General features: G+C 46.6%; 1 long non-coding RNA gene across 1 annotated transcript; it reads right to left on the reverse strand.

Annotated features, from left to right (window-relative positions):
• Positions 1-6,859: 6,859 nt before the first annotated feature.
• LOC111928257 (uncharacterized) lies at positions 6,860-16,814 on the reverse strand. The gene is made up of 3 exons (XR_002863987.2): positions 16,510-16,814; positions 13,591-13,653; positions 6,860-9,833 (listed from the first exon to the last, which is right to left on the reverse strand). It is a non-coding gene; the product is annotated as an uncharacterized LOC111928257 (long non-coding RNA).
• Positions 16,815-25,764: the final 8,950 nt, after the last annotated feature.

A 25,764-nucleotide genomic window follows, 5' to 3' on the forward strand; every position in this document is an offset into this window, starting at 1 on the left:
CATCATATTTCTTTAAAAATCACCTGTTTGTATCTAGACCTGACTGGCCCCACACTGAGCAAATGACATGGCTTGAAGATTTTGCTCCTGGCTGTTGGGAAAGAAATCTTAGATTGAACTCAAAGAGACAGACTGGATGTTTGAAAAACACTTTGTTTTCTAAAAAATTTAGATCTGAGGATGAAATCTCCATCATGAAAGGGTTTTAGGAGCAGGTTTGACTGCCATCTGTCAGGAATGCATTAAGTTGCTTTTGTCCTGGCTTTGGATGAGGGGATGGAGCCTTTTGGTACATTTCCTTTTGGTTACTCAGTTACCATGCGACAATGTCTACCTCTTATTTGACCATAAACAGAGAAAAGGAGTGAGACTCCAAACTTGGGACTACAGTTCAGTGCCTGGAGCTAGATGAGTTGAGCTCAGATTTTAGCTGTTTATCTTGAGCTCTTTAGTTAGCATGTTACTTAATCTGCCACTTGAATAATTTCTGATAGGAATGAGAGAGATGCTTTCTGGTGGTGGCCACTCATATTCAGCTCATGTTTGAACTTTTCTGGCTGTGCCTCTGGATGATCCAGTTCACCAGCCTGTGATGCCAATCCTGCTCATTGGGATGCCCACATGGACCTCAGGCTGTAATTATTCAGCTCTATTATATGAACATATTGGAGAATAGGTAAAGGCAGAGGAGGAAGGGGACATGATCACCAGCCTTAGGTTCTGTTCTAACTTCATTCTCTGCTAATTCAATAGTTTTCCAATTGATCTCAGAGAGAGCATACAGAGGTCATGTTTAAGAAAAATCCCTCTTGCTGATGTTTATGACAAAGTGGAACTCCTGGTGCTTAGCTGTACTAAACCTTAGCTCATCCCTCCACTTCAGAGCAAATCTCAGCTATTTGCACAGGACATTTTCACCATTCCCTTATGACACAGAAATGACAGGAAGGCTCCTGATGTACATGTCAGAAAGCAAACCCAGCTCCTCTGACAATACTTGATCAACCTTCAGAACACACATTGATGCTACCTGAATAAGTGTCATTGCTATTTATAAAATTTCTGAATAACACAAATGGCTGGAAGACTTTAATACGTGAGGAAACCCATCTGATCCTATGGGCAAGCAATTTGTCTGAGATTCCTAACAGCAGGGAAGCTCTCAACTTTTGCCTCTTTGCACTCACCTAATTACCTGACTTTGTGCACCTAATTAACTTGCAGTGCTGTCATCAAGGGAATCCATGATATTTCCAAACAATTTTGTGGCAGCTGCAGATGAGCCCTCTGTAGAAAAGATGAAATCTGCTTTTTAATTGCTGTGTCCATTTTTCTCTATTCCCCTTCTGTATTCTCTTTCAAAAGAAACAGAAGTGAGGAGAAACAAAATTGAATGAAGGGCAGAAGAAATGCCATGTACTCCTGAGACAGCATTGTGTAACACTGAATCCTAAAAAGATCATATGTACATGAAATGTAGGTTAAGTTCCCTTCACCTTTCATTGCAACAAACAGCTTTTGATTATTTAGCTTCCCTTTACATCTGATGGATTTGACCAGGGCATATGAATTTCCACATCCTTTTTCCATCTTTCCAAGGGTGGTTCTTGAGATTATGTTTTCTTGCCTGGCCAAAACATTTCAAGAACAAACTCCACTTGGCATCTTCCAGGACAATTACAGACTCTTGTGCTTGAATATAACATTGGGAGTCAGGAGTTTCGGGAACTATTTCTGTCTCTGGCACTAAACACTAGAGGAGGGACTCAACAAAAGGCTATGAACTTTTAAAAGAGAAGTTAAACTCAAGTTTTCAGCTAAACCTCTTCTGCTGAGAGAAGGAAAAAAGAAACTTGTGAACATATCATTCCACACCAAATAAACATGGTTAAGTTAAGTAAAGTAACTCCAAGGTAAATACTGACTGTAGTCATGCCTCTGTACTGCAGTGATATTCTGTGGAATGGAGACAATAAGGTTTATTAGGTATGATATGAGGGTAACCATGAAATTTTAGCTGCTAACTTATGTCATATATTTTTTTAAAACCCTCTTCAGGAAGCTGAATTTAATTTATTGCCATTTTTATCTAATAAAAGAAAAAGCAATAACCTGTACAAAACTTTTTTTCCAATGAGACAGATTTCCAGAGGAAAACTACAAATACCTCTTCTGAGTCCAGACAGTGATTATTCACTTAAACAGGAATGAGGAGGATAGAGAGCTCTTGTAATTTATGCACAGCTGTGTAGGCTGTTCATATTCACTTAAAGGTCTCAGTCTTGTCCTGCTCTCATCCATTGGTGTGCATCAGGTGATGTGGACAAGGTGTGGTTAATCCAAGAGCAATGCCATGTCTCTCAGAACTTCCCTTTTCCTATTTTCACTTTTTTAGCATTTTAATTCTGGTGCACAGATTTTGCTGCCATTGACAATGGCTTAATAAGTGTTCTGTCTTCTCAGCATTAACCTGATTTTTTCTGTCTCTGTCATCTCTTTGCCTCTTACACCAATTTGCCTTTTTACTCTCATCATACCTTTTAAGACATGCTGAGTAATAATAATTCCTGGCAGAACTGAACTCTTAAGTTAATTTTTCCATGGGTTTGTATTATATCTCCCAGTCTTGGTTATCCTGAAGATTTTGAGCCAACAGTGCATTTTAGCTCCTGGCTGGGCAGTGGTAAGTAAACACAGCACCAGTCTGCAATACTGTCCTTGCAGCTATCTATGATTAATCTCTTTCCATGCTAAGAATCGGCCATTTGTTCCTACTCTTTGCTGCTTATCTCTTCTCCAGTTTTTAATCCACCACAAGACTTTACCTTTCACCCCTGGCCAAGTTTCTCAATAGGCTCTTGTGCTGGACTTTATCAAAAGCCTTTTGAGAGCCCTCTGAGTCCTCCCTGCTCTGCAGCTTTGTTAACCCTTTCAAGGTACTCAAGTTGTAAAACAAGAACATGAGAGAAAGAAGATTATGGCTCACAGACAGTTTGCTGGTTGGCACATCTATCATCATTTTTGTGGGTTTTTTTTGCCAAATGGATTCCAGTTGCAGGAGAAATGTGGTTTATATGAACCTGCTTTTCTTGGAGGCAGTCTGGCTGTTTGCTCCTTCACCACATTTTTGGAGAGAGAAGGGGAAGGCCACTCAAGAGTTTATTTTAAGTCATGGACTTATTTTGGTCTCTAGGTATTCATTTTCAAATTCTGAATTGACTGTTCCAGAGCTCCAGCCTTGGAAACAGACTTGTATGTATCCTGTCATGCCAGCTGTGTATTCAGTCTAAAGGCCATGAGTAAGTGATTATGTGCATCATGGAACAGCTATGTAGGTAGGTACCAAATGGGCACTGTGGGAGATCTGGGCAGGGCAGGACAGACAGCTGGAAGTGGGCATTTCTCCAGAGCCAGAGTACACAACTTGCAGCTTGAGGTTGGGCAAGAGGCCTCCAGAGGTCCCTTACAACTCCATTTTCTTGCATATGCTCCGGTACAGTCTCAGCAACACTTGACATTCCCTGGCTCCTTGCCTTCCCTCCAAACCCTTCTGCAGAGTGGGGCAGCAGCTCCTGGGCCTGCAGGGCACTTCCCATTGTGCAGCCTCAGCGGGTGACTGGTGGGACTGGCAGAAATCAGGCCCTTTTCTCTGTTCAGAAGCTTCTGTTTGCAGTGACTTGCCATTTTGCATAGTCTTTCTGAGCCCCTCCTGTACCCTATTTCAGCACTGCAGTGCATCCTTTACTGTCACCATGTAGACATGCCACTGACAACGTCCCATTTACTGTTGTTGGCATTTCTCTGCTTCCACTGAAGCAGGTCCCTGGTGAAATGTTCCCAACCCCATATGAACTAAGCCTGGTCACATTAATGCCCAGTCCTCAGCCAGCCCTGAAGAAGCTTCCCTTCCTGCATGTTTGTGCTGCCTCTGTCTGGGCCTTTTGAAGCTTCACCTGGCAAGATGTCCATTAAAAAAGCTGAAAATCCTCAGATCTACAGTGCCTCCACTTCGGTGCAAGCTGGGTGCATTCAGTATCTCTCAGCATAACTGGCTGATGCCTCTGGCTTTTGCTCTCCTTTTTACCTGCCATTTTGTCTGGATTAACATCATCACAGCAAGACTTCTGTTTTCACTTGATATTGTTATCACCGTAAAACTGGCAGACAGAAGAGAATATAGGCAGTAAGAGATTCTTGGTAGGTCTCACTTTGCTTGTGAGAACCATGACCATTTCCTTTTTCCCCTGCAGCCTTGATTCTGCTGCACTTGCTTCCTGCAAGGTTCAGTCCTACATGCTCCAGAACTATTCCTTTTGTAAAGAAAATTGTAAGTGCATATAGACAGGAGCTACCTGGGTCATTGGGGAAGACAATGGGAATTTCACCATTTGCTTCCTTGGTTTTTGACCTTATTAATTTTTTATATCTACTCCTGCCTGTAATATATACATATAATGATAATACAAAAAGTACTTGGACAATAAGTAAATACACAGTTTTGTTTTCTGTAGCACTGTCACCTTACAATGAGTTGCAGAGCATGTGCTGAAATCTCTGCCTGTCACAAGGCATCCCACAATTCCCAGAAATAAAAAGAAAAAATAAAAATGGAGAAATACAGTAACATTTTTCAGTCACTACCTGTAATCTTTAGAGGCATCAAAAGACTCTGGAGAAATCTGCTATAGGTACTGAAGACTCTGAAGAAATATTGTCATCAAGAAATCAATTCCCAGCTCATAAACAAGCAGATAAAAGTTTACAAAGGAACACCTTCAACAGAGATATATGACAGTCCTATAGTCTGGGCAGTGTTCAGAAAAGCCAGCCAGTCTTTGGACATGTTTTTGTTAACCATTTTGCCTTCTTAGGAAGCAAACACCATAAATGTGTTTCTTGGGAGAGAGCCAAGGGCTTGCTGAGGACAATGGTTTTATCCCAAAGCTCTTGTTTAGGACTCAAAGAAACACTGCTGTTGTGTAAGCACCATTTAAAGTTGCCACAACAAGAACCGTGACAACAAAATTATAATATAATATAATATAATATAATATAATATAATATAATATAATATAATATAATATAATATAATATAATATAATATAATATAATATAATATAATATAAATATAACTGTTTGAAAGGAGGCAAGATGTTCAAATCAGTGATGTCACTGCTCATGCCAGGTTGATTCCCTGAAGATGAGCAAATCTGTTATCACCAGAGCACAGGGAAGTGCCCTCTACAACGTGACCTCCTTGTTCCTTCACTTTTGTCAGAGTTTAACAGCTTTTTATTAAATTTTGGCACGTAGCTATAGTCATGTTACAGCTGCCTTGCCTTTCTGAAACTGCTGCTGAACAGAGGTACAGCAGGTCATCGATTTTGCAAAATACCTGTATTTTTGGTAGGGTTTTTTACAGGAAGTTTTCTAACAGTTGTAAAAACAAATTGTTCTGATTATGTTCTGTTTAAACTTTTCTAACAGAATCAAAGGCGTTAATCTGAAGGAGAAGATTTGAAAGACTGGAAATTCACTTGGACACCACAGCTTCTTGAAGCCAAGAATTAAACAAGGTATGAAACCCATAATGCTGCATTTACCCTGGCCAGTGAAGGATTAGGAAAAAAGTAACATTTGCTGGAAGGGGAAAGGTTTTATACACAATGTGGAAAACAACCATCATTTCCTTAAACGTCAGCAGAGTGAATAATCACATAAAATAAAACTAAGAAAACCCCAAACTCTTCTGCACCTGAAAAAATAGAATACTGCTGTGGGATTCCTGCAGGAACCATATGACTTAGGGTTAAATCTGAGTAAATCAGATTTTGCACAGGTCAGCTTCAGAGCATCCAAAGAAAAAATGTGCTGCTTTTATTTCAATTAAAAAACCACAGCTTTTCTTCTATTTAATTTTAGGACTAACAAAATGGGAAGATTTTATGAGTCAGAAGTAAATTGCTACCATATGAAATAATTTTTGTTAGTCTCACTCACCTCAACTGTTTTCATTTGGGTTTCTTAAGTGCAGTACAGAGAAACCTTGATGCTCTGGTGTCTCAGGGATTATACATCAAGCTCATTTTAAATCACAGATTTAACACATCATGTGTTAGCTTTCAGCACCTGATAAATGTTATGGGTTTCCTCATGAACTTGCAGAATTGGAACAACTAATCCATCGGTTCTCCAACTGTTGTTTCACTATGTGGCATTAAAGGCTGAATATTTTATTAACAAAACGAAAACAACCCTCAAATTAAAATAAAATACTCTACCCAAGAGCCCAACTTCATAATGCTCAACCTCAAATCCAATTTGTGCTCCTTACTGGCTTCAGAATACACAAATTGGGTCATTTTAACAACTAAACAGGTTTTCTAGTAACATACCAAAGATGGATCAGATTCAATCACCTGCTACAATCTAAGGATGTCTTTTTAAAAGGAAAATAACCACAGCGAGAATGTTTCAGAACCTAAAATAATAAAATATTGAAACTGAGTGGAAATATCCCTAGAACTGTGGACACAGTGGTTGGAAGGGAGTTCTGGAGGCCTCCTGCCCAGTCTCCTGCTCAAAGACAGGAGAATTACAGCTCTAGATTAGGTCAGATGTAGCTTTTCCACCCAGACTTTAAAAACCTACAGACAGAGGCTGAGCTCCCTCTCTGCAACCTGTTTCAATGTTGCACTACATTCCTCATGGAATTATGTTTATCCTGCTGTCCTTCCCAAGCTGCAGACCACCCATTCCCCTCTCTTACTGCCCTGTGCTCCTGAGAAGGGTTTGTTTCCATCATTTTTATCATTATCTATCAAGGAGTTGTGGACAGCTGCTGAATTTCTCCTTTCACTTTCTTTTCCCAGACTAAATGAGCCCACAAGGGCAGAGGTTCCTGACCATGTTACTAGAAATGTGTTTTGACATTGGGGACCTAAAGAAGTTCCCATTTGGAACACAGCAGGCAATACTGGTTTAATGCATGGGCAGAAAAGGTCCCATAGTCATTTGGAGACCAGCCCAGGATGGAAACCTCCAACAGACAAAAAAACTTGCACAGCCTTTTCCACAAAGCAGGGATGAGGTTGCTTAATGGAGAAGGGGAAAAGTAGGGTTTGACAAGGCCATCTCCCCTGGAGAAATGGTCTCCTGCCAAAACTTTCATTCCTCTGAAAGCATCTCAGCCCAATTAGCTTGTAACTTAATCTCCTGTGTTTCATCTCAGGGTGTTTCAGCTGCTGTGGGTTTTACTTGCACATAGGTGGTTTGCAGTTAGAGGGATGCCAGCTCTCTCTCTGAGAGGACTAAGAGAACCAGCTGAATATAATCTGGTGTGGGCAAGCACCTGCAGCACAATAAATGCAACCCCTGATTTTCTAAAACTCCCTCTTCCATTCCCTGCTCTTTCCTCTTCCCTCACTAATTTTTTCTGTATTTCTTTTTATCTTTTTTCCTGGATCTATGCTCCTCTTTTACAAACAAACACCTCCTTTTCTGCACTCTTGGTTCCCTTCCCCATCCTCTGTGCTCCCTTCCTCCACAGCTGTGCATTGTCTTGGTGCCAACATTTGAGCCCAGCGTGCGAACCCCTGCAGCTTCACATCCCAACTGCACTTGTGAACCAAAGGAAAACTCCCACTCTCTGCAGCAAGCCTGTTAAGCTGAGGTGGATTTATAAGGAAGATCTCTGAGATGAGAGCTAATGACAGAAAGCACTTGAAACATGTGCACAAAACATCACAACAGGGGGAGAGCAGCCAGCTCTCCATGTTCCTGGGGACGTGCTCTCTGTCTCTGCCATGCTGGTATTTGTAGGTTGCAGCACATTTGTCCATAATTTACACATGTCAGGCAGCCTGACTGGGGCAGCTGATCTTACCAGGCAAGCAGATGTCCAGAAATCCTGACATATCCACAGAGCATGGGAACATCTGTGCTGTAGGGTCAGAGCACTCAGATGGAGACTGCCAGGAAGCCATGTGGGACCCTTGGCTGTGGCAGTAACATCAGCTACTGTGTGACCCCAGCATGGGGGGTCTGGAGGGCACATCCCAGTGCTCCTACAGCCTTTTGCAGCTATAACAAGCAGACAGTGTCAGGGCAAAATAGGAGACTGAGGAGATTCTGTCTCTGCCAAAGGCTTGTCTTGTTGCTGTGGATGTCACTGCATTTTTTGTGCCTGGATTTGCTACTTTCAGCGTGGAGACTGTGTTCCCTTTCTGCTTCTCTGTTCAGATGATTAGCAGTGATGCTGAGAATTTCTTGGTGTCTCTTAGGCCTGGCAGAGACACGATCTTCAATTGCATATCCCCTGAATGATGAGGGAAACCTGCAGCACAGTACGGAAGTACAGGGCATTCCTTATTCTTTTTGGACTGAAAATAAGCAGGTTTATTTATAGATCTGAGGCTTTTTTAACCATTGTGGAAGAAAAAACATGTTATAAGCCTAAGTTTCATCAAGTCCCAAGTAATTGATGCTGAACAGAGACTGAACATGATACCAAAGCCTCAGGATTGCTGTTGGAGTCAGCGGCACTCACTCTTCCCACTCTGGTGTCCTGGCACCAGCAGTTCCTGTGCAGCAGGATCCTCACTGCCCTCTCAGTCCCTGCACAAAACACTCTCCCATCTCTAAAACCAGAACATAGAAAGGAGTCTTCATCCCCATTCTGTTCTCAGTTTTTTCTGAAACTTGCAGGTGTGGGAATTAGGATATGAAAATCCCAGCACTGACAGTGACACCACATTTACAGGATCTAAGGCAGGGCCAGTCTGCAAGGCACTGTGACATATCTACCCAACAGGGACAGCAAAGCAGGGGAATGAATGCATTACCCTGTAGCTTCCTGAGAAGAGTCATGGTAATAATGGTGACATCCTTACAACCACATGTGTCTGTTTCCCTGGGGAAGCAGGCAGCTAGGAGTAAAACTTCACCATATAGCTGACAACAGACAGGGAGCAACCCCCCTCCTAAACTTCCTAAGTCCAGCAGCTCTGAACATCACAATGGCTGTCACTGGAGAAGGTGGGAGACAGACCATGGCAAGGGCTAGAGGACACTGTTTCAGCCTTGCCAAGTGTTGTCACAGACCATGTGTGTCTCGTGCTGTCAACAGACCACAAGCCCAGTGCATTACAAGGTAGAGGCTCTGGGTTAGACACATGTCCAGGACAAAGAGAGACTGATCAGGTCATCTGATGCTGATGCCTCGTGCATGATCTCATTACTGTCATCTGCCAACACCACACTCTGGGAAGTCCCTCACTGATTAAAGGTCTCCACTCCCATCATCCTTCCCAAGCCAGACGTGGGGAATCCAGCCTCCTCAGATTGGTTTCCATGTTTAGTCTTCTATTGCAGTAGAAGAGGCTTTGTCTCCACAAGGGAGCACTGAAGGGAGCCTGGGTGGCTCTCCTTAAGTTGAGGAGCTCCCCAGCAACTCCTTAACCAAGGAGACCTAAAAAAATGGTATCTCCAATTGGAGACAAGCATGCTTCTGTTTTCTTACCTGGGCCTCGCAGAGAGGCAGGATGCTCTGCTACTGACATGTAGGGTCCAAGTCTGATCCAGCTAAAACTCTCTTTTAACTGGTTTAAAGGCTGTATTTATTATAGATATAGCTATTTTTACTGTAGATAAAATGTTACATGTAACTTTGCCAATGTGGAAAAGCAAACATGACTTTGCCCAATTTTTTTCTCTCTGATTTTAATATTCTGCTATTTTCATTCTCTTTGACTCTTGGAAGAAGAGGGAGTGGTTGTTCTGCATTGTGTCTCCAGCGTTTTGTGATGGCCTCTTCTGCAGCATATTTGGGGCTCCTAGGAGGAAAAGTGTCACATGAAGGAAATCACCTCAGACAGGGCTTTCAGAAAGATAGATGTGCCACTCTTGACAATGTTATATTAATAAATAGTCCCTTCCCTTCCTAGTCTCAGGGAAGAGCTCTTTCCTAGATGGGAATGCAGCTTTCCATGTCACAAGCAGAACATCCGAAATTAGCTGAGGGGTTTGAAGTCTTTGCCAGCAGTGCTCAAACAGCATTACCTCCTGGCAGGGTGCCCGGGCCCTCTCTGTCCCTGCTGGAGAGCCACAGCTGGAAATGGCTGTTAACCCTTGAGGCCACCCCCCATCCCCCAGCCAGCACAAAAAGTATGGGGAGCTTTGGCTCGAGAGGTAAGCCAGTGTAAACCTCCTCAAGCTCAACAAAGCGAATGAGAATTCAAAGTTGATAAGAGGACTGGAGCACTTCCACTGCAAAGACAGGCTGAGATCGTTGGGGTTGTTCAGCTTGGAGAAGAGCAGGTTACATGGAGATCTCATAGGAACCTTCCAGTACCTGAACAAGGCCTACAGGGAAGCCAGAGAGGGACTTTTCATCAGAAACTGTAATGATTGGACAAGGAGTTATAGATAAAAATTGAAAGATTGAAAATTTAAGTTAGATATTAGGAAGAAACCGCTTAACATTCTATGATTCTGTGTCCTCAGTCAAAGCCAAACCTGCCCAAGGAGCCCTGTGGAACAGCCAGCAGCTATTGATGTGTTGGAGAGGAGCCCACAGACACAGCAGGTCCCAGGAGGCCACACCAGAACTACACATTCCTGCTGCAGTCAGAGGAGATGTGGGTCTGTGCTGTGTTATGTGCTTTAGAGATGCAGGCCAGGGAATTTGCCATCCCAAAGAGTTTAGCATCTATGAGGAACATAGAAGTGGTGCTGGGATCTCAGCTTCACTTGATTCTTTTTTTAAGGATGAGGATTCTCCACAAGCAGTGTAACTTGAGTCATTGAGTACATCCTCAACAGCAACTAGAGATTGAAGGAGCAGTGGGAACACCTTTATTTCTCCCCTTGCAGGGATATGGTTGGGTTTCTGCTCTCCAGCTGCCTTGGCTCAGTCATTGTTCCTCTTCAAGGGAGAGAGACCCCCTCTGGGATTCTCTCCATGACTCTTGTGCCTGGCAGGACACAAGGCCTGGCTGCCCTGCACAGATTCCCTCCCTGCCTTTTCTCCCGTTCATCGTTCAATAAAGCTGAATATTAACTTATCCCAGGAACTGATTTCATTCCATGCTTGACTTCACATCTCAGACCCAGGAGAAGCTCTGAAGGTCTCAGAGCTCATCAGAAATCCATGATCCTTTCAGATGCCTAATAACAAAATGACTGCCTCTGTCTTGTTCCCTGACAAGACATTTTCCTCATGCACCAAAGTTAAATCCTCCCTCTGAAATACATCTCTATGAAATAAACTTCCAAGTGCCACCAGCTCCCAACTCCTCTGTGCTTCCCCCAGCCTCACTGTCCTTCTCTGATGTCTCCTCCTTTTGCTGCCACAGTCAGAGCAGGCTGGTGAAGGTGCTGGTCCTACACTGCTGGGCAGGCAGGTGGGCTGACACAGACACTTCTTAGCCCCACTCCTGGCTCCTTTTTCCATGCTCATCACAGTGACAGGTTGATCTGGTGTGGGTGGGCTGGGAGACAGCAGCACAGATGGGAGACCCAGACAGCCCATTCAGGAGCACAGCAGCAGGGCAAGAAGAAAGAAGATTCCTGAGGAGTGTTGAAGCTGCAGGGGAACTGCAACCACAACTGGGAAACACAAGTGAACTTGCATAAATCACTCCACACACCACATTTATTCCTCTAGTACTCACAGAAATGGCAGAGCCCAGCTACCCTTTGGAGTTTATTGGATTGCTGCTGGGCTAACAAAATTCATGGGAAAATTAAAAATTGATCAGATGAGCTAAAAACATTGTGTTCTGCTAGGAAAAAAAATTTTGCTTTGAGTAATTTTGCAAGTTGGCAAAGTATTTTTTGAACCACACTTGACATTGCTGAACACATATTGTTTTGCAGCTGGAGTGGGGTGGCGGGCAATTGCTGCATTCTTGAAATGGAAGTGAAACATTTCAGTTTCACACATGGAATCTTTCTTCAGGTTTACAGCTGGAAAACACTTCAGTGACTGTGGCTTTTCATGGCAATTCATAACAGATTTATTATTCTTTTCTTTGACACCCTAACAAATTTCAGAGGGAGAGAAAACCACTGCCAAGCTCTGGCTAAACACACTTGGGGGCCAGGCATTGTTCTGCAGGGAAGGCTGTAGTGTGTGCAGCTAAACCAAGGGCTATCCAGTTGTGCAGCTCCCTTTTTAACTCAAACAGTCACAATAATAGTCAATAATCAGATCAACTGGAGCTGTTCCAGTCTCAAACATCTTGCTGGGTGCAAGTGTCCCCACCAGGCACTGCCTACCTGCACTGGGGTCTGGTTTTGCAAAGCAGAGCCAACAAGGGCCCTGTTCAGCTGCCCATGCAGAGGCACTGAGCACCACTGAGGGTACTCTGCGGGCACTGGACCATCTGTAGGGGACTGGTGGCTGTGACAGGGGGCCTGGAGCAGGTTCCTGCTCATACAGAGCAGCTGGACATCAGGTAGGCTATGAAATGATATCACCTTCCTCTCTTCAGGCAACAACACTATACTTGCTTAACGAGAAATATACAATACTTAAAGAGAAAATATTCTTTACCCCAATGTTCCTGGGAGAGTGAGATTATGGCTATGTTCATACAGCTTCCTGTAGAGCTTCTCCCCACTGCTGAGGCTGTCAGGTCTGGTGGGTGGATCCCATCCCTTTCCTGACATTAAGCACCACAATTAAACTGGACACTTAATGTAAGACCTCTAAATTCAGACCAAAGTTCTTACAGGGCCCCAGCACCTCAACATTCTAGCAGGAGAGTTCAGTGGCCAACAATTGATCTCCTCCATGCAATAAGCCAAAGCTGGTTCATGAGGAGAGGCAAAAATTTGCAAATTGCCTTGGGGTCAGAAGCACCAGCAGTCTTGGAATGTCCCCTGCAGTGGCCACCTGCTCCTGGGCTGAGGAGGTGGATGTCCCTGTGGGAAGCTGCACTCAGCATGATATTTACAAGGATTTACAACCAGAATTTACAACAGAGATTGCCTCTGGTAGAAAAAAAATTAGTATTATTAGCAGTACAGTAAAAGATCCTGTGAGTCTCTGAGGATCAGAGGAAGGGAGGCAGGGTGCTGGGTCCTTCAAACTGAGTCCTTTTCTGTGAGGAAAATTGGTTTTTAAAATGAAGGCACTGACTTGCATTTGCTCTCATCCGAGTGGCTTGCTGGGGTGGCTCAGTTTTGGTTTGATCTGCTGGAAGGCACAGGCAAGCTGGGACAAGCTCTGTTCAGTCTTCCTCATCTGGCATCTCTATCGCACTTCTGTCCTGGCCGGACCAGCTGTTCCCTACAATCAGTCCCTCCGAGATAGCAAAATGAGCTAAACGTGCTGTTCCCAGTGTTCCTCCAGCCCACAAACAGCCTCATGCCTGCCACTAGTGATGGAGGGAAGTCCCTGAGCAGGGTGCGGATTCCCCTTGGGGCTTCTGAGACATGCAGGGAATTATCAAAAGCAGAAATGAAGTGAAAATTTTCAAAACTTGTCCTCAGCACGCAGAACCCAGGGGGGTTTCAGCGTAGACCCAACCATAAGGAACCCAAACCTCACCATGGTATGGATGTGGTGTCTGGGTGCTGACTTACCTTTTGCTCTTCTCCTGTCCTCCTTTTCCCAGAAGGTGTGGGACATCTGGCCCAGATGGCCTCCTGTGACAGCACATCAGTTACATAAGCTCCTACCTACTGAGAGGAAAGGAAACCTGTGGGGAAAGCCCAAAGAGAACAGATTTCCACCTTCTCCCTACAGGAAGGGGAGGAAAAGTGTATCCAGGCATGTTCCCTCAGAAAGACATACTACCAGCCCAGGCTGCCTTGCTCCAGGAATGTTACACAGGCTTTTGAACCGAGCAAAGACAAAGCAAAAGCCTTGAAGGACAGATTCTGCTCCATTTCCTCCCCTGTAAACAGCACTAGAAGCAGCCAAAACCACCAGGAAGCTCAAAGACACAGGTTGTGTCCTCTCCTGGGAAGCCTCCTGAAGAAGTTGGGCCATGGCAATGCTGCTGGGGACCAGGGCAGAAACACACTGCAAATCACAGTGATTGCACAAAGAGATGAATCTCTGGGTTTCAGATGGGTCTTGGCTTGTTTAGTCTAGAAAAGAAAGCTAAAATTCCAAAAGAGAATAATCATCCCACACGTAAAAGGTTGTTACAGAGCTGGAGATGGTCAGTCATTGTCCCTCAGCTCCTGACAGGAGGACAACAGATAATTGGAGTAATATCCTAAATATTACTAAATAAAAATAAAAATAAAAATAAAAATAAAAATAAAAATAAAAATAAAAATAAAAATAAGTGGCTCAAGTTAGACAAGTAACTAAAGGGAGATTTAAACACCACACAATAAAAACAGAGATCAAGTTACTGACAAAAGCTTCAGACTCCCTATCTATAAAGGTTTCTAATGACAGATCAGACTAAGCTTGCCCTAGAATAGTATGGAAACACTCTGTACTCAATGAAGGAAATCTTCAAAAATTCTGGCCTCATCTCAACAAGAAGTGCTGCTTTAGAGGCTGAACATGGGCAAACAGATGAGCAAAAGTAGAAAATAAAGCTATGTGGAGAAATCACTGCCCACAAGAACAAGTCACTCTATGAAATATGGCATCCCAACATTTTTTTCGTTGCTTACTTGCAATCTCCTGTAGTGCAGTTATGTGCATTGGTCAGTCATTCACCCTGTCTTTCTATCCTCCCCTCTTTCCCAAGCCCTGGCCATTCTTTCCCCCAGGGCTGTTACATATTTAATAGGTATTTTCAGTACATGCATCACTATGGCATCTCCTCCCACCTAACAAAGCTGAAGTCAGTACCTGGTCATGCTGTGATGTGAACCTGTGATTCCCAAGAGCGGGAGCATGAGCTTCTGAGCTGCACATTCCAGATGACACAATTTACTGAAATTTCAGGGCTAGACTGATTTATGGATGCTTCCTGATGCCTGCAAGTATGGCAGTGACCTTGTGCTGGTAGCAAAGGCCAGCTGATCTTTCAAGGTGCTCACACTCGAAACAGATGGATGAAATCTGTCCTCATCCCAGCAGAATATCTGTAAGCACTGAGATTGTTTCAAAGTGGCACCCAGTGACCTCCTGGGAGCCAAGTGCTGAACCAGCTGAGGTCAATAGCATATCAGCCAGAACAACTGGATCTAATAGAAAATGAGCCAAGACGATACATAGCCGGCATTGCAGAAATAACAGATGTCATCTGGTCCAGTTGTACCAGTGTGTTGATGTCCTAAAACAACTGAAAAGAAACTCACATGACCACAGCAAATCACCCTCTTCCCAGCCACTGAAACTGAGATGACCCACAGATGTTACACACAGATTTTCTGGAGACCAGGTTTCTGCACAGGGCAGATACAAGGCAGATCCCATGACAAAGCATGGTCTCGAGAAGGGCTATTTGCAATGAGGGATTTAGAGATGGAGCAGATTACAAAGTAATAGATATCACCCGCAGTTTTGATTTACATTAGGACTCCGAAGTTTTCAGTCCCAAGCAACATTGCTGCCATCCTGGATCAGGCATACCAAACCCCACATTTTCCATCTCACCTTCTCTGCTGTTGTTGAAGAGATGGTGATGTTTGCAGCTTTAAAAATAATAATAGTAATAAAAAGCAGCTGCTTAGCTCAGAGCATCTTTTATTGTCCAAATTAAAGGGGGCTCATGAGGGCAAGGTGAGGAAAGCAGGTTGCAGGGAGTGAGGCTGAGAAGCCAGTAAGTCTTTCTGGAGGCCCTGAGATGGTGCACCTCACTCCCAGAGCTGTAAAAAGGATTAACTTAACAAATTTAGAAAGAAAAAGAAGGTTAAAATAGGATTCTAAAAAAAGAATCAGAATCCCTCTGGTAAATTGCTGAGTTTGCTCCCTGCTGTAGAGCCAGTGGTGTCGGGGGGAGTGAGCTATTTTCTGGAGATGTACTGGAAATAGCACGGGTAGTCAGGGAACTGCAGAGGGTGAGCAGCAGCAAGGGAACCTGTGGACACTTGGAAGTTTTCCCACTAGGTAGGACACCCCAGAGTACAGTGAGAGGATACAGCAGGGTAGAGGTGGATGTGGGATGGGATGGGATGGGATGGGATGGGATGGGATGGGATGGGATGGGATGGGATGGGATGGGATGGGGAAGGCTGTTGGCTCAGTGCTGCTGATTCAAGGCTCCAACCCTCAGCAAACACAAGGCACTGAGCCCCAAGCCTTGGTGTGGCACTCATGGAGTGAGTGCACAGCTGAGTGCAAGGGGTGCTGACCCAAAAGCATGGGGTTTTTGCAGCCCTGTGACTTATGGCACTATCCCAGCACCACATCCCAGCTGTGTTGGCCCCTCAGCATGCAGGCAGTGATGAGCAGAGTTGTCTGGCAAAGCAATTACTGCCAGGCCTTGTCCACTGCCAGTGCAGAAATTGAATTTTGAAGCAGCCAGCAGCACTCCCCCAGGGAGCACCAGAGGGTGGACAGAGGACAGCAAGGAAGGAGGTTTTTCTTACCAGGCTTCAATCCTCACTTGGACAGGCTGAAATTAGACACTAAGCCTTGAACTCAAATCCTCTGATCCTCCCTTTTGTAGTCAGCACAGCTCTTGGTTTTTCCCTTATAAAACCCGTTTGTTGTAGCCACACTAGATACCTCATTGGTATCTAAATCATTTGTCCTGAATTTTGAGATGACTCTGCCTCTTGCAGAGGGAATGATGGGAAGGTGATGGACATCAGGAAAGTCAGAAAAAGCCATGGAGGAGACTGGGGCTAAGAAATTAGGTGAAGTAAAAGCAGCCATGTGGTGCAAAGGGATCACAAAAGAAAAAAACCTCAAACCTAATTCCTTGGTCACTGTTAATCACCAAACCCTAGGGGTTTATATTGCTACTTTTTTTTTCTCGCAGGAGCAGCAGACTGGCACGTAGAGCACTACCTTGTAAATGAGTAACCATTCCTTATGGAGGTGTTTACAATAGAGGCACATGAAGAAGTGGTGGTTGTTAGAAGTGTTTTGATGAAATCACCTGAAGCTGATGAGTTCAAGCCTTGTGCCTGTCTGGATGAGAAGACCGAGAGGGAGGATATCCATAGGAAAGCCCCTCTGCACCTCAAATGAGGAGGGAGTAAAGGGAAGGGAGGTACAGAGTTTCTGTACTGCACCCATTCCTGTGGGTGGGAGGTTATGTGTGATGCTTATCCCAGTGAAGCACTGTAAAAATCCTTAGGGCAGACCTCTTCTGGACCATCAGTGTTTCCCAGTGAGCATTCCTGAGCACTGGTCCCTCGTTGCAAGAAATCATACGGCCAAGTATGGGAAATGGAATCCCTGACTGTCTCACCTGCTCTCAGGTTCTGTGTTTCCAATGTGCAGCCAGGTCCCAGGCCCACATTAGGACTGTGCAGGTTTATCTGCATTCCCAGGGACCTGTGCCTCAGAGCACCCTCCTAGAGAAGCTGCAGGCTCTGGGGCGCAGAAGTGAGATGGAGCCCAGGGCTGCCACGGGGCAGTGTCACACAGGGCTTCGGGCACCGTCCTCTCTTCTCCCTGAGACCTGAAGCACAGCCTGCAGCCTCAGCCAACCTTATTTATGCTTGAGGCACTGGCCACTGAAGCAGGGAGGAGAGGAGTAACTCTTCCATATTGCTTTGCTTTCCTACAGAACCCCTCACTGTGCACATGAGCACAGTTCATTCATTTGCAGTGGCAGGGGAAGAAGAGGAACCTTAGGCGAGGTCCCCGTCCCTGAGGTGGCAGTGACAGTGACAGTGGCAGTGGCAGCAGCAGTGGCAGCAGCAGTGACACTGACAGTGGCAGTGACAGTGACAGTGGTAGCAGCAGTGACAGTGACAGTGGTAGCAGCAGTGGCAGCAGCAGCAGCAGCAGCAGTGGCAGTGGCAGTGGCAGCAGTGGCAGCAGTGACAGTGGCAGTGACAGTGGCAGTAGCAGTGGCGGCAGTGGCGGCAGTGGCAGCAGCGGCAGTGGCAGTGGCAGCAGTGACAGTGGCAGTGACAGCAGCAGTACCCTGTAGTACTGGGCAGGGCCACTGGAGGTCTGCGCGCCTTCGCTTTCTCGCGCTCCCCTCACGGCGCTGCTCAGGGCGGGATGGGCCCCGCTCGTCCTCCCTCAGCCCGGCCGGGACAGCGCACCCAGCTCCCCAGGCCAGCCCTGTCTCTCCGAGCAGCCCAGGGCAGCCTTGGGCCCCCTGGCTCCCTCTGGCTCCCTCTGGCTCCATGGTGGGGCAAAAATCCAAGAGCAAAACTCGAACGAGGGGAGATTATCTCGTCTGGCTCCTCTCCACGCCGGAGGCACCTCCTGCAGCCCAAGCTGCACGGGCTCTCTGTTTCCCAAGGAACTGCTTGCGTCTTTCCCAAGTTTGGAGTGAATTCATCCTCGGGCCAGACCAGCATGAAGCCGTCTACCTTCGGGACGTGAAAATCTCCTTCCTTTCCCTGTCTGACTGGCATCATTGAGTGGGTGATGTTGGAATTCTCACAATAAGGCTCCTTTTTTTCCGGGGTCACAGGTTGCTGTTTTCTGAAGACAGCTGCTGTCACCCAGCCCCCTGCAGCTCCAGCCCTGCACCTCTTGCCTGTATCCATCATTGCTTCCCTGGCCCCTGCTGCATCAGTTGCCCTGATTTTGTTTTTAATCAAGTTCAAATTCATTTGTGAGCTGAGGGATAATGGCATGAATGTGTGTTTGCACAGTGGTTTCATTCTAGGAAGGTGCTCACCCACTTTCCCAGCTGGACAAACAGACAGGCACCGCAGCTGTCTGACACACAGGGAGCAGTTCAGTGTCAGCACTGAGGATGCAGGACCACAGGTGACTCAAGGCTGGCTCACTTTGGTTGTGTTTTAGCCCGGTTTTATCCACCCACGGTGGCAGGATAGCCTCTTCCCTGTCCTGGCCTCTGCAGGGTGCCAGGCCATGCTCATTGCTCTGGGCTGTGGTGCCATGGGAAGGCACTGTGGTTTTTGAATTTGCCCAGTGCAATCAACATAGCAACCTCACCACTGTGAAAATGCCACCGGAGCTTTCAAACGTCACAAGCTTTAAGGACTTCAGTTTTAAAGGAAATAGGGCACACAAGGATCAAAACATCCCCACTAAAGCAAAATCAGAGCAGCACACGCAGAAAACCAAACTGGACTTCTCAGGAGAGCCTAGGCTGAAGCTGCTCTATCTTCATCTACACAAGGAAAATGGGGATTCCTGGTTCTCCAGGCAGGTCTGCATCTAACACTGGAAACCACTCTGTGAAACAGATGTGTGGCTGTGTCCTGCTGCAGCAGGTCTATCCTCCCACCCCACCAGTGAACTTTGGTGTGGAACCTTCCTTGAGCAGATGTCCAAAATGCCCTTTGAGGGGACACATGTGAGCACTGCTGTTTGTGGCCAGCTCAGAGTCTGCCCAGGGCTCCCCAAAAACCTCTCTGTGGATCCTAATTTATGATGCCCAAAACTTGTCCCCATGCTCAGACTGTCCCCAAGGAGAATGCTGGACTCCTGGATCTCTGTAGAGAAGAGGACCAAGCATCAGGCAGCTGTGGGAAATGTGATTTTAAGAACTTGAGGTCCCCCAGACAGAGAAGGGAGGATCAGTCAGATGCCTCTCTCTGTGATAGGTGTTACTTCTCCTGGAGCCCAGGTCTCTGTGGCATCTGGAGTGAGTGTCCCCCCAGCCTATATAGGGGTAGGGGATCTGTGGTCTGTATCTTGCAGCACTGTGGCCTGGGGGCATCACTGAGCAGGAAAACTGGAAATACCTGAAAATTTGCCTTAGGTCCTTGCTGAAAGGCATTATGAAAGGAAAGGAAAATCCCAGCCTGGATGTAGTGCTGGAAAAACCAGTGTAAAGTCAGCTCTGACATGAGCCCAACCCATACAGGGGATGATCTATATTGCCTCCCCCAAGGCTACACACACACATAGCTGTCAGAGGAGTTGGGGCATTTGCTGGACCTTGCAAGCAGGGCAAACAGGGAAGCCTTGCAGGCTGAGCTGAAAATGTGACTTTCCTTTGTCCAACAGCAGAACTGACTCTCAAATACAGCCAGAAAAACTTCAAGTAACCTTGCCACATCTTTCCCTGCCGTATCATTGCAGAGCTCGTCTTGAATCAGGGCATTTAGTAGTATTTTGAGGTTTTTCTACCCGTGGTTGGTTTGACATCTAATTTTCCTGTCCTTGCTGCAGAATATCCTCATACCTTCTCTGCTCCAATTTTCTTCCTGATTTTCTTTTACCTCCTTTTGGTTCTTCTCAAACTCCTTCCCCACTACCTGCTGTCAGGCTGCAGTGCCTGCCTCTTGGAGAGTACATAAGATGCTCCTCATCCAAGTCCCTTGATAAAGCTACAGTTGTACTTTGGTGATTGTTAGATAAAACAATCATTGTTTAAAACACCAGCAAAATAGCTGTTGGTCAAAAGTAAAGTCATTAACCTCATGTTCTCACCTTCTTCCTTAGCAAAGATGGATACACATTGACAGAGTTGTTCATGATGCAGCAGATTTTGTAATAGTGCTACCCTGCTGACCCAAGCAGGTAGCCAAAATTCAGGTGGCTGGAGGTTATTTACAGCAAGAGAAGGAACTGACTGTGGAGGAATGTAATTTTCCAAAGCAGTGCTGCTAATTTACAAAGAAGGTGTAAAGTCCTGCACTGAAAACCCCAAGAAATGAGCATTTCCTGTGTTATTCCCACGTGCAGAAGAGCTCTTGTGGCCTCAGCTTTTCTCAGGACACAAGTAGTCCTGTCCCCTCCCTCATGGCCTTGTGCTCCCAACACAACCCCTGGACAGCCTCCCCCGTACATCACGGAGCTTGGTCTGCTTGCACAGCTCTGTCTCCTACAGCTAATTGAAGTGAAAGTCTCTGGTAGCATTTGGGGGGAAAACCAAACCTTTAAAAAATATCTAAGCTTGCAGCAAAAATATTATAAGAAAGAAAGACATGTTTTCTCCCCAGGACTTCATATCCAGTGTCAGAAAATACTACCCCTCAAATGAAGATGCTTAAAATCCCTACAGAACCACAGAATGGTTTGGATTGAAAGGGACCCTAAAGACCCAGTTCCAATCCCCTGCCATGGACAAGGACACCTTCCACTAAACCAGGTTGCTCAGAGCCACATTCACTCTGGCCTTGAACACTTCTTTGTTTGAAAGTATTCCTGATGGCTGCACTGAGATGCTCTAGATAAATCTCTATGCAATTGCTACATAGCTCAGATATTAATGTTGCTTTGATCTGGAATGGGGTTTCTTCAACATAGATGATATTGTACATTAAATGTACATGCAAGTTCAAAAATCCCCATTCAACAGAGGATAAAGCCAGCCGTGGGTGTGCACACTGTTTGGGAAACATTTGTATTTAATTCACAACCCACAAAATTCTTTCAGCCCAAAAAAGTTGTAGGAAGAGATTATTCTTCAGAGATCCCCCGGGGAGACTTACACAGCTGAGCTAGTCACCCTGAACTCCCTTTTACATATAATCTCAACTGCTTTTAGCACATGATTCATTTGATCTGTTTGAGATCCACATTGGGCTGTGAGGCTCTGTGACTCCAAAGGGGCCTGTTTTCCCACCTTGCTGTGCCCAAAGCAAAAGCCAGACAGCTCCAACACCAGCAGAGATCAGTGTGTCAGCAGATCCCACCCCTGGCCCTGGTTACCAATTCACGGATTTTTACCAGTTGGAAATAATTTGGCGTGTCAGGTTTCACAGTGACTTATTCACAGCAGCCAGACACACAGGGAAGGAGGGAGCCTTCATCACTGCTGTGATGGGTCATAGTGAATGCAGGACTGGGGACACCAGGATGTGTGTGTGGTCACTGCCAGACACTCACACAGCATGGGAGCTGCTGCCAGTGTTGGCCCCTGAGCAGGAGATTTGTGAATCCTCAGCCCTCGGGGTCTGTGCAGGGGAAAGGGGCCAGCAACACGCTCTCAGCAGGAAACCAGCATCCCTAAGAGAAGGTGCTGCAGAGCTGCTGCAGTCAGAGGGAGTGCAATGAGAAAACCTTGGGATGCTAATTAATCCCCCTTTGGGAAGATATTTATTAGGCAAATGCCCCACATTCATATGTGCATCTGCAGTCAACAAAGGGGCTTTTACTTTCTCCCCAGCCCAGCAAAGCAGGAGGGTGGGAGATTGCTGCGACCAAACAGCCAGAGATGCTGGGTATGCTTAGCTTGCTCCAGGCATCTTGGGTCAAGCATGGAAAAAATAGCTGAAATTACCAAGGTCCAGGCTGAAGGAGAACCTGGAGACAGTTGAGAAGATCTTTAAACCTGAATATCTTCTCCCCTGCTCACTGATGGAGACATTGCAAAGAACAGGGTGGGAGCCAGCCCTGAGAGACAGCCTCATCCTGCTGGGATGAGCTGTTCCGGAATCACTGCATTAATATAACCTGGGGCAGCTTTTGCTGTCAACCAGTTAATTGCTGAGGTTGATAGATACAGCCCCTGATGAGCGAAGGATTGTGGCTGCTTGCAGCTTTTGCTGGAGAGCCAGCAGGACCTCTCCTTGTCCAGAAGACACTGGGCAGTAGGTCATGGAGGTTTGCAGGGGACCTGCCTTGGTGTTTCCCACTCCTTAGGTGTAGTTGCTTTGGGAGAGCAACTGCTCTTCCCGATTTGCTTCCCTGATTTGCAGTCACACTGATCTCACTGCTTCAACAGTTACAGTAAAATCTGGCTGGAAGATGTTTCAAGTCATGCAAAGCCCAGGGCTGGACAGAAAACCTAAAATTACAGACAAAGAGCAGGGCATGATCCTGTCAGCAAGGGAATTGGTAATTCTGTTCTACATTTTCTGGGTGTTTTCTAGGGCTCCTGAGAGGGAGTGACTCCCTTTGACCCAAGACGAGAGCTGCTGATTTGGGAAGGATAAATAATGGCATTTCCAAGGCTTACTGGTTTGATGTGCTAATCCAAAGCAAAGTCAGCCTAAAGTAGACCTGCTGAAGGCAAAACATATTTCTTACTGAAATACTTGAATTTCCTCAGCCCCCAGAGTGACACAGCCTGCCCTCATTATCCCAGGTTTTTTCCCCCCAATGTACCAATGGATCAAACATCTGTACAATCTCCAGTTTTACACTGAGCAGTGAGAGCTGCTGAGAGCACTGGCATGACATTCAAACTTTAAACTGTCCATCTTAATTAAATTAGTTCTATCCATGAGGTTCAGCGGTCGGTCATGGCATGTGGGAGATTTACCCTCAGGTCCTGAAGGATCAGAAGTAAACTCAAGAGTAAAATCCTCAGTGACTTGAGATGACAACTGTGTTCTTAAAGACCAAAAGCTCCTGGCAGAGCAGTTGCCTTGCCAGCAAGCTGCTGTTAACAATATCCTTTTCATTCCAGGGACCCAAATCTGCCGTCTGTGAACCTGACTGGCTTTTGCAATTGATTTCAGAGAGGCCCTTAATTTTCACTGACATTTGCTTCAGTCAGTCAGAGCTTTCAGCTCCTCCTTCCCTCCTCCCCATTGTGCAGCACCCCTAGAACCTCCCCTTCACCTCCATTTACAGACAAAGCTGAATCCTGGCTTTGCAATAGTAAAGGTGAAGTTTGGCATTCATACAGTGAGGAAAGACTCAGGAAATTTGGTCCAATGCTTTGTGTCTTCTTAGAGTCACTGCATGATGGTGCACAAATCACTGCATCCCTCTGTGCCTCGGTTCCCTTGCTATGGCCAAGGATGATACCCCCTTATCTTGGGGGAACAGGAAATGTTAATTACTGCTCATAAGATGCTCAAATGTGGCAGCATAAATAGTAAACAAGTATTTAGTGCTTTTCTAAAGATAACTCATCTGCAAACACTCAGGTCCATAGCCCAGAATTGGGAGCTCCCTTGGCTGTTACATAACTGCAGTAGGTTGTTTTTATTTTTATTTTTTTATAAGGAATGGGTTGTTTTCATTACTGTAGTAATTTCATAAATAAGGAATGCATATGACTAGAAAGGATGAAATGAAAATAAATGCCTGCTTAACCCAGGCATGTGGGAACTAAGCATCATCTTAATTATATTTCTGAAACAGCAACCTCCTATCTTTGGCCCGAAGCTTTCAGAATTCAAAGGCAAACACTGTCTCGATTTTTTCAGTTTTTTTCCCCCATCCACTGACTCTTTGTGTTGGTGAATTTGGGGCTGCCAGGTATCTCCCAAGTGCAGGAGTCCAACTGCTCCTTCCTTGATGAGATGAGATGTTAGGGGGGATGCAGAGATGCCATGTGCCTTGCCTTTCCTAATTAGGGTGATCTCCCTCCCACAGGAGGCTCCACTTTTGAGCAGGAGATGCTCTTTTGGCCAACTCATCCACGGTTGTACCTGTGCCACGATGCCTTTTATAATCCCGTATTTTGATCTCCAGTGCAGACAGTCAGAGGCTTTGGGGGTTGTTCTGGCTGCAGCTGCAGGCAATGCTCGTTAGAAAGGGGAACTCTGCGGGTGCTCAGGCAGCCTGGCAGTGCTGCAGTGCCTGGCCACGAGCAGGTCCCACAGCCACCCGAGGAGCAGCTTCTCACCAGGGATGCCCAATGCAGCGCAAGCCTGTAGGGTGCTGGCACCACTCCTCTGGGTGGGAAGGTTTCCAAGTCCTTATCTAAAGCTTCCCTCCCTCCTTCTCTCATAGTCCTGAACTATTTTTAATAGAAAAGTGAAGCAATGAAACCGCTATGCAATCATCACAGTGAAATCAAGCTTTAGCTTGAAGCGAAGATCCAGTCACTGCATCTTCCTGAGGACCAAAGCGTAGCCTGTGAGCTCCGGGAAGGCAAATCCCGCAGAGTTCCAGTGCCACAGCCGCACTCCCTGACGGCAGAGCGCATCTCCCAGGACATGCAGGCATGAAGCTGGGGTGCATCTCACAGGGACATGTGCACCTGGCAGGGGGATACAGGGATGCTACTGATGAAACTTTCATGGGGTGTACGGGTGCACCTTGCAGGCGAAGGCACGGCTGAGGCTCGCAAGGATTTCAAGTCCCAGGGGATGCACATGTGAAGTTTGAGGAGAGGCGCAGCTTGTACGGCTGGGGGCTGTCAGCGGGCAGGGGGAGGCGCAGACGAAGCTCTCGGGGGATGCACCTCTCGGGACCGGGGGAGTCCTGAGCCTCCCGTCTCCCCGCCCAGCCCCGTCCCTGCACCGGCCGCGCACGGCGCATGCCTCGGGCAGATGCCGGCCGGTTCCAACCGGGAGAGGCCGAAGCTTTTCGGGTCCTGCGAAGAGGAGGAGCCCGTCCTCGTCCCTGCGCATCCCCCCTCCCCTTCCACCTCTTCTCACCGCCCCGCGGAGGGGCGCGGAGGCGGCTGGGCCGGCCGCGCTCTCTGCACCGCGCGGTGGCGTGGGCACGGCAGGAAAAGTTACTGACCGGGGGCGCTTAGGGATGGAGAAGGGGATTTACTTGGGTTTGGGACGAGCCGGGGGCCGCGCGGCTGCGTCTCCCAGCCCGTTCGGCGCGGGATGGCGGAGCCGGGGCGCGCTCCGCGGAGCTCCGCGCCGCCACGGGGAGGGACTCACGGCGGAGCAGCCGCGCCGGAGCCCGGCGGGACGCGGTGCGGAGCCCGGCGGGACGCGGTGCGGAGCCCGGCGGCCAGCCCTCCCTCTTTCCCTCCCCGAGGCTCCGCGCACCCGCAGCGACTACTCCAGAAAGCTGCTGAGTGCACAGTGCGCTCGCAGAAGATAAACAGATACGTAAAATATAAATGAATAACCCCCTTCCGCGTGCACCGG

The sequence above is a fragment of the Cyanistes caeruleus genome, chromosome 5 (assembly GCF_971803275.1).
Source record: "Cyanistes caeruleus chromosome 5, bCyaCae1.hap1.1, whole genome shotgun sequence".
Lineage (NCBI taxonomy): Eukaryota > Metazoa > Chordata > Aves > Passeriformes > Paridae > Cyanistes > Cyanistes caeruleus.